Here is a 9,641-nt window from a genome sequence, read left to right on the forward strand (position 1 = left end):
GGGACTTATGTTAGGGGGCGTTCTCATTGCCTCGCCTCGCCACGGTTCGGGTTGTAGGGCGTTCGCACTGGCCGCTACACGGTTGTAGGGGGTGCTGTTTTGGTACCTCAATCAACCGTGACTTCAGTGAGGAAAACTGTTCTTTCTTTAACAGAGAAGCAACCACCTTTGTCCATCGCTGCGCTGTTGTGTATCGCACAGAAATGATGCTGTCCCGCTTTACCGCGTCGACTCCGCCCACGGTCTCGTGATCCGGGGGCCATGAAAACACAATCGAACCGCGGCGAGGCAATGAGAACACGCCCTTAGATGTCTGGCTTTGGTGTGGGCCTTTTTTCCCCCACATTTCTGAAGAAACATAGAAGTGAAACGGCCGTTTTGTAACACGGTAAATCAGTTAGTTTCTATTTAATTTAATAATTAGATACAACACTGCTTCAGTATTTATCATGAATACTAGAATTGCTCTAATTTGTTCACGTCATTTTTGTTAATTACAGCTATAACAGAATATCGCTAATGCGCGCAAACGTTAAGGTAGGCGCAAACACCCCTTTCTCCCGTCACAAAGACAAACTGAACATCTTCAAAGCTCCAGACCTGTTTCACGGATGTCTCTTGAAGCCACACCTGAGCCTATGTCATGTAATCGCCACCGTTGGAAAACATTACTGGCGATGTAAATCAAAGAAAGGGCTTATACCAGTTTTGATAGACACACTCGTTTACATGCGCAAACACACAAACGGGAATTACTCTAAACCTCTGCACTCACGTTTGTGTAAACACGCCCAGCGTGTAATGTCATGGCTCAGACAACAGGCAATCTGTTTGAGCGGCGTAACGTGCGAAACACCTGAGCCAACACTCCGGGACGAGCGCCGGCATTCGGAGCTAATTCTGCTCAGTGGTTACAGGGATTGTCCACCCAGAAATGATTTTTCACACGGTTAACGCTCGCATTATCTAGTCCACGTAAAGTTTGGACATTCACAAACGAAAAGAATTCCCCCTGCTGGACGTCGACTGTAGACTCAAACATCGAGGAAACAGCTACAGAGGAAAAACATAACCAACCCCCATCCTGCTTGTGTGGTGTCATGACTTGGGACAACAATGTTTGTTTGTTTGTTTGTTTGTTTGTTTGCTTTTGCAAGAACATACACTTTAGCTTCCTAGCTCCTGTTAGTATGGCAATGAAGAAGAAGTGGTTATGAAAGAGTTGGATACATGTATTTATTTTTTTGGTTGCCCCAATCACAACAAGGACAAGGTGACTAATTCTGATTTCAAAAGCCAATCACTTCAGCTTGATTACGTTTGTTACGCGCAAAAACAAAAGAAGCTTCGTAATTAAAACGACTGGACTCATATTTGAAGAAATTGAGCTTCAAAAAAAAAAAAAATTAAGTTGGCCTGAGGAAATCAGTCTTGCGGCCCAGTTTCCTGTAATTTTAAAATCAAGAAGTCAATCATCCATTGTATCTTTATTTTATTTCATTTTGCTTGCCTGAGCTCTGCCTCATTCAATCCATTCATTTTCTTTTTACCATGATAGCGGGCCGAGCACCCGACTGAACGGTGGTGATCGGCGTCCCATCCGAGCGACGCCATCGCGGGAACCTGAAGTGATTCCTTGCCCTTGTCGGCTCCATTGTGAAAGGGGGACAACGGGGCGGGTTCTGTGGGTTCTGCGCGTAAACAAATCCATTCTCGACTGTCAGGCTTATTTGTGTTCGGAGCCCCGCACCGCCTCGCCGAGGTGTGAGGGGGTTGACGATGACGCACGCCGAGCTGAGGGTTTAGCGTGGAGGAGGCGCACGCCGGTGGGGGTGGGTGGAGGTGGGGGTGGTAGTGGTGGTGGTGGTGGTAGTGGTGGTGGTGGTGGTGGAAGTTGGTTGGTTGGTTGGTTGGGGCGGGGGGGATAATAAGGCCGGCCACAAGAGAAAGCCCGTTTTTTTTTGTCGCTGTCGTTGTGGAGTCCATTATAAGAATAGGCACTCGCGCACAAGGGGAGAGGGGCGTTGGGGGCGGGGTTGTGGGGGAGGGGGACTGGAGGGGGGTCAAAGGGCACCGGCTTGACAAAGGCGACTCACAATCCACGCACGCGTCGGACATTATGCGCGCCGGCTCCCTCTGTGGCTGATCCGCTCGGCCTGTTTGTGTCCTCTCAGCAGCCTCCTTGTTGATGCACGCTGGGCCGCTTCTCAGACACTCCTTCCTCAGGTCACTGCCTCTGTTTGTCCTCGGCCTCCTCGCTCGCCCTCCTCTCCCTTTTAACCCCCCTCCTCCTCGCCTGACCGCCTCCTCTAATTTGCTTTCTTGTTTTGTTTTGTTTTTTCACTCGGTTCCTCATCTCCTCTCCCTACAGCAGCGTGGGGGTAAAACGCGGCACCTCCCTACGGTCCTATGTTTGCTCTGCCACGGTGTGTGTGTGTGTGTCTGTGTCTGTGTGTGTGTGTGTGTGTGTGTGCGTGCGTGCTTGCAGGGGGTGGATGTGCGTGCATGTAAATATACAAAGGGCACCACTTTTGTGCCGTGTTCTTCTAAGCACGCACAGACGGACTTGGAACATTGGCGGAGCCAGAAATGTTTCCTTTGGGGGGGCCACAGGGTGAGATCATGACTCACACAGCAGTGGCATTGAGTACATACCTGACATGACTACATGACTGTTTTCATTCTATTCTAATTGTTAATGTAGCTGTTTGTATTTATGACATGTTTTCAGTGTGACCTTTGAACGGTCGCCCTGTCACCGTTCCTATGAATTAGAGCATCTGAAACAATGGCATCCATTCCTTTATTGAGAGCTGGATTCAATGGAAGGAAACATAGCCAGGTGGTTTAGTTTAATCAAGTTTTACTTTGACATGGGTTTAAGACACTGGGAGATAGTCCTGTCTTTAAGTCACAATAGGTGTCGACTTTACACAGACACCTGAGGACTTTGTGGTTGCTTAGAAGAGTGAAAAATTACCCCGAAAAACAGGGATGGAAAAAATTAGCACGAAAAGCAGGACTGAAAAAAAATTACAACGAAAAACAGGGAGGTGGGGGGGTAATTACCCAGAAAAACTGAGTCGTTTTTTTTTTTTTTTTTGCCAAGTGAATGCAATACGCTTCCATAGTATCGCACAACATTTTTTTTTCCAGACATCTGACGCAGACAGATTTTTTTTTTCATCACCGTCAAATTGACAGCGCGTCAGCAGCGTTTGTGCGTCTACGTTTTGGCTGGAGCTTACAGCAAATGGAAACATTCAGGATGGCAGCAGATAGATAGACAGACAGACGCAAACAGGCGGATGAAAGAGGCCTGGAGTGTTCGAGCGCACCGGGGAACAAAAAGGGAACTGAGAGAGAGCGAGACTCGCAGCGAGCCGCAGACGTACGGAGCGCAGCAGTGAGTGAAGGTGAGCAGAAACCCCAATCGATACGCCGTCCGAGAGCGGCTGGAGATAGTGTCGGGGGAGGGGAGGGAGGGAGGTAGGTGGGAGGCAAGCGGATCAGATAATGAGACGAAAGGGGGGAGAGACGGCTGTGATATAACGAGGGGAAAGGGCGAGGAAAGAAACGGAACAGGCGAGTCACAAACTGGTGAACCCCCGGTGACCCCTCCTCCCTCGTTCGGCAGGGAGGGAGGAGGGGAGCGAGGGAGGCAGAGTCACAGGGGACTTTTGGAGAGGGAGGATGTGGTGGTGGGCTGGGTGTGGGAGGGGTGAGAATAGGGATGGGGTGATGTTGGAAGATGATTGGGGTCATCAGGGGGGTGGAAGGGTCAGTGAACCATGTTAGTACAGTGGCAGCATGGGGGAGGCGTCGGGTGATTTCTCTCCTCCTCTCTGCCAAACCTCCATACAGGTGTTAAAGGTCCAGAGAGTAAAATATGGCCTGTTTTATGATTTTTATATTGGTAGAAGCTTGATATACTGCCCATAAATACATTAATAAAAGTGTATACTCGCAGTATAGTAAAAGTAATTTTGTTTTGCTACCCATAAAACGGTTCCCATATATATATAATGTAAGACTATATATAGAGCAAGGGTTGCTCCCAGTTAGCTGTCATCTTGCACCGCCATATGAATAAAGTATCTACCATCATCATCGTCATCATCAGCGTCATATTTCTAAGGAAACCCAGTGTGGACAATCCAGGCCGCCTGAAAGCGCATTTCGTATTTCGGGTGAAAGCTCGCGTCTTCAAATAAACCAACCAAAGAGAAGGTGGACGAGGTATCCACGTTTGTGTGCAAAGGCCACTGTAGTTCACTGGCGAGCTCAAGAGGGGGCGGGAGAGTGAAAGACGCTGCAATCCACAATGTAACCACTTGATGTCGCAGATTCTTCTGAAAATCTCCAAATATTACCGGCTTCACCTTCTTTAATTAGTTCTTGCAAAACGTCAGATCATTTAACCTGATTCTGACACGAACCCCGTTTACAGCAGCATTTTCAAACATCAACCCGTCAGCACGGAAGAGGGCGGTCCAACAAACGTGAACACGTCACGTCTCGTTCGATGTCGCCACGTCACAGGTTCACGTAAGACTTTGTTTTAAAGGTTGCGCAAGTGTTACATGATGGGATAATTAATTATCGCAACCTAAACAATTCTATTGTTGCGGAGGACGCAAAATCAATACAGACGCCCAGAGGTCGGGGGTGCTCTTACTAACTTAATCTTGACTCGCGAAAAGGAAGAACTCAAGGGTGGAGTTTGTTCCCGGGGAGTTCACTCACAAACTGCACTATGAAAGTCCATTGCATGACGCATTCATTTCCCATGGGATTTTTCTGTATTCAAATCACCCTGACCATGCGTCACATAAGTGAGAAATCTGATGATTGAATCTGGTGACCAGAAATAATTTCCCATTGACAGGACTGTTTAAAAAGAAACCCTACCCCAAACATCAAACGAAAGGCACTGAATTCACAAGCTGGCTCACCCAACTACATTATTATAATGTTTTAAATTTAGATTATGTTTAATGTCATTTTCAGAAGGCCGTTGAGAGGCTTTCCACAATGGTCCTCGAGCAGGAAGGACATTGTTTAGATCTGATGGTCGGTTCACCATTAGCCTTCGAGCTAACTCAACATAGATAGATAGATAGATAGATAGATAGATAGATAGATATAAACTTTATTAATCCCTCGAGGGGAATTCCCTCAGCTGACTTTAAACAGTTCAGCTGGGTTCCAGCGAAACTGGAAACACACCATTTAGACAGCAATGAAATCGTACATAGTAATCGATGTGATATGGGATGCTTCAGAAAATACGATTTCAGGGAATGAAAGATGAGGAGGCAAAGTTGCAAGTGAAGGTTTTCCTCTTGTGTTTCTCAGCGCGTGTGACACTTCCTGATCTCAGTTTTTTTCATTATTGAACAAAACTCATGTTTTCCCGTGTTTGTATTTATTGCCTCAGCCGTTTCCGATTTGTTTGCCTGTTTTGCACTATTCTTGGTTGTGACCCTTTGCCTGCCAAGCAACCGGTGAATTCTGCTTTTTGTATACTAAAACATTGAGAACGCTCTGCCTCCTGCGTCTGTCTCTCGCATCAAAAACCCTTCTCTTGTATTTCTGGCACAGACAAACTTTGACAGGAACTTAAATTTGGATGGAGGACCGTAAAAGTTTTCCACTTGGTTTGTTAAAAAAAAAAAAAAATGTGCACGAATGTTAACTTGATGGATATTTTGTGTGTTTATTTGGTTTTACTGACTAGATTTAAAAAATAAGGCAGCTGGGGTGGTTGGATTTTCTGGAGTCGGTCGGCGCGCCCATTTTCTCCACATATCTGCTTGGGTTCCTTCCAGGTGCTGAGGATTCCTCCCACAAACCAAATACCTCATGCTGGTTCCTCAAAGCTGTGAAACTTGTTTTTTTTTGATTTCCTTAAGCTAATACACGCTATGTGTGAACTGGTGATATATATGTCCGGGATGCACCTGTTTACCATGTCGTCTAAGATGAGCCCTCCTGGAACTGCTTGCTTGGAACTGGTGCTGACAGGCAGTGGGTGGAGGACAAGACATTTCATTAAAGCATTAGCAACAACTATGCAGAGTTTTAAGGTCCCGTACATTGGAAATTTCCCTTTATCCATTTTTTTTTTCCAGAATAATTACTGTCTCTAGCCTGATAACGAATGTTAAAAAGAGAAAAGTCCATCCTCTACTCGCTTTTCTTTTTTCAAAAAGTGTAAATGTGGAATTGGCCCTTTAAACAGAGGGCTAAGTAGAAAAGGGAATTAGAACCCCAAAGAAGTTTCAATTTCGAGAATAAAGTCAACATTTCGAGATTAAAGCTGAAATACCGTGAATAAAGTCGAATCAAGAACAGAGTGGAAATTTCGTGAATAAACTTGAAATTTCGTGAATAACGTCGAAAGGCTCTGCACACGAGCTTAGTAGAGTACCAGTTTCCTGTTTACCTTGACTTCATTCACGAAATTACACTTAAAACTCGAAATGGAAACTTAAAAATCTCCTTCCTGTAATATCTCTTCTTCTTCTGGCCCTTATCCTCCTTCGTAGCTGAACACACATGGATTTTTAGTCAGTTTTTAAGAAAAAGCAAAGGGAGGCCGCCCTGCTGGAGTCTGTGAGCACCTCTGGCGCGGCACAAAGTGTGTACAAACACAACAGCTACAGCATAAATGCCATTTCTTTGAGCGCAGGAACATTGCAGATTCATCTTGGGCGGATTTTTCATTTCTCGATAATGCACCATAGATATGTAAGCTCCGTGTGCGGAAATGCTGCCTGTTATGATTGTGTTCTTTCCAAACAATAAAGAAACGCTCATTCTCATCATCGCTCACAAGGGTTTTTTTTCCTAATGCATACGTCTCCCATTTTACATGTAGATGACTTGACAAGCATTTATTCAAGGGTATATCACGCAGAAAGATGCCAGTCCTCTGGGGAGTGTGTGTGCGAACATAAATTTGAGAAAATATTGCAAGCGCACTGTCTTGTTTTATCACCTCCAGGCAATTTTGTAATACAACCAGGACCATCCTATCTGTGCCTATGAATTATGAAATACGATTGTTTCGGTCTCCTTTAAATATTTACACAGCAAGCCTTCACATTCTCGTTCCGGCAAAGTGAGCTGTGAAAACTGTTGTGGTTTTGTTCAGATTCTTTTTTTTTTTTTTTTCCCCTCCTTAACAGCACTTAGAATTAAAAATCTTTCTGCTGCATGCACAGGAGACACTGGCTCACCTTATATAAGTTCTCTGTATGCGGTCGACATATTGGATATTGCATAACGTGCAAAGATCCTATTGTTTTTTGCCATGTTTCTTTCTTCTTATTATTCTCCTGACACCTTTTTGAACCCAAACTTTGCCCGCTGAACATGCCCCAAAACGCTGGAAGACGGGCGAACATTTTGAGGAAATAGGAAAATAATGTGTTAGAGAGACCAATCGAAAACAGAACTGTTTGTCTCTTTAAGGCCTCATGTTACAAATAAAGCATATCACTGGTACCCCTGACCTGAATGCAACAGGAAATCTGCAATTTGCAATTCAAAATTAAAATTCTGAATGCTGGTTTTGACGAACACATTGGTTTTCTTTTGGCTACAAATTTGATTCTATGACTAAGGAGACATTGCTGATGAAAGCTATTATCTAACTACGTAATGAGAGGCCTTGTTTTAAACGTGTAAGCGTTTAAAATTGGTGTTTGTGTGATTTCTCCTCTGACAGAAATGGACTGAGGCCAATGAAAGGTAGAACGGCGTACCCGCCGCACCTGACGGTCACAGCGACCGCAACGTGCAGCCGTGTGATTCAAAGGCAACATAGATCAACAGCCTAAAAATGTACTGATAGATGTGGATGGAAAAATGGCCGTCACAGCTGTGTATTTCTTTCATGATTCTTTTTCTTTGGCGACCAAAAATCTACAAGGTCACAGTCATCAGTGGCTTTGATGCCTTTTCTCATTTTTAAAGGCCATCGCGGAATCACAACTTCATGGCTCGTTGGTCCCGTTGGTTGAACTGAACGAGACATCAAAGCCTCGTCTGCATAGACAGGTGTCGTTTGTGGCTTTGATGTTTTTCGTGGGGCAGAATCGTGGGGGGTTCACGTGGCATATTTCGAAACGGCATTGCAGACACACTAACGGACACATTAATCTGAAAGACATGATTTATTTATTTTTATTATTACAATAAGCGCCAGCAGGGGGCGAGGTGCCGCCCATACCTAGTTTCAGAAATGACTGTAGGAATGAGGAGTGTAATGACAACATTCCTCCCTCGGATGCTCTTCACTCCCTCCATCCTTTTTCTACCACGCCATCAGCTTCACCTCTTCCTCTTTCAATTCATGCCTGCTCTCTCCCCCCCACTCTCTCTCTCTCTCTCTCTCTCTCACACACACACACACACACACACGCACACTTTTTTCTTCAGCCTCCTCGCAGTCCAGATGGCCTAGCTGCCCCCACACTCATTCACTCCCCCACGTACGCTCACTCCACGCGATCCGCCCTCCCCACTCACCCCCTCCTCTTCCTCCACCCCTACGGGAAAAGCACTCCCTTAAGAGGGGGGGGGGGGGGGGGCTCTACCCCCTCCCCCGAACATTACACCCTGAACGCACGCACACACGCCCGTACAATGCACACAATGTCGACTGTCAATCCGCAACCTTGTGTAACACCCACTTGAACACACACACACACACACACACACACACACACACACACACACACACACACACACACACACTCATAGGAGTGCTGACACGGGGGGCTGTGGTACAGAATTCTGCACAGAATTCAACGTTTTTTTATATGTATTAGACAATGTTTCAACTGCAGGTGTAAAAGACGGGACAGTTTATTGTTGTCTTTGGTCACTCTGGGTGTCTTTTGACACGCACCAGCACTTAAAAACACACACGCGCGCACACACTTGAGGTTTGTTTTTTTTTTTTCCTTCCAAATGTGTCTTTTCTGATGACAGGAAGTGTCTTTAAGTCTCGCCACAGCTGTTGCCAAGCAGTAGCAAGATCCCTCAGGGTGTCTTCGGGTGGTGACACAATCAAAAAACCGACATCTGGGTGAATCAGGTTGGCTGAGGCCTGTTTAGTTGGCACTAGTTTCTACTTGTTACGTGCGAAAACATCCCGCAATTTGCAAAAAAAGCGACTTCGGCGCTGTTTTTGTCAGTGAAGCCCGCCAGAAATAAGAATCTTATTGAACTCGTGCTGTTTCCCCGGGTTGAAACACACACAAACTCCAGCCAGGTGTTGATCTGCCTCGGAGGGCTCGTCCTCCAAACATGTCGGACGGCCGCGGAAAGCTTTGCCAAGTCACGGCGTCCCCGAGTGTGTTTGTTTGAAAAAAAAACCTGCCGGAGCGAGCGATGAATTACCCTCCACAGAAACATTGTCACATTTCAAATAAATTGCGCAGACGGGCGGGCGCGGCTTGCTCAAGTCGCGGCGGAGGGAACTGGGAGTGCTGCTGTTTCCCTGTGAGGGGAAATTGTTGCTGCGTGCTCGTGTGCTCACTGGCCGGAGAGTAACGGAGAGTCGATGCAAGCGCGAGCGTGTTTCCCAGGGCTTGGCACGGGGTCTCTGGTGGTGCGTGCTTGTGTGT

This window comes from Nelusetta ayraudi, unplaced genomic scaffold (genome assembly GCF_046127955.1).
Source record: "Nelusetta ayraudi isolate G7.1 ecotype Tasmania unplaced genomic scaffold, CSIRO-AGI_Nayr_v1 ptg000024l, whole genome shotgun sequence".
Taxonomy (NCBI): Eukaryota; Metazoa; Chordata; class Actinopteri; order Tetraodontiformes; family Monacanthidae; genus Nelusetta; species Nelusetta ayraudi.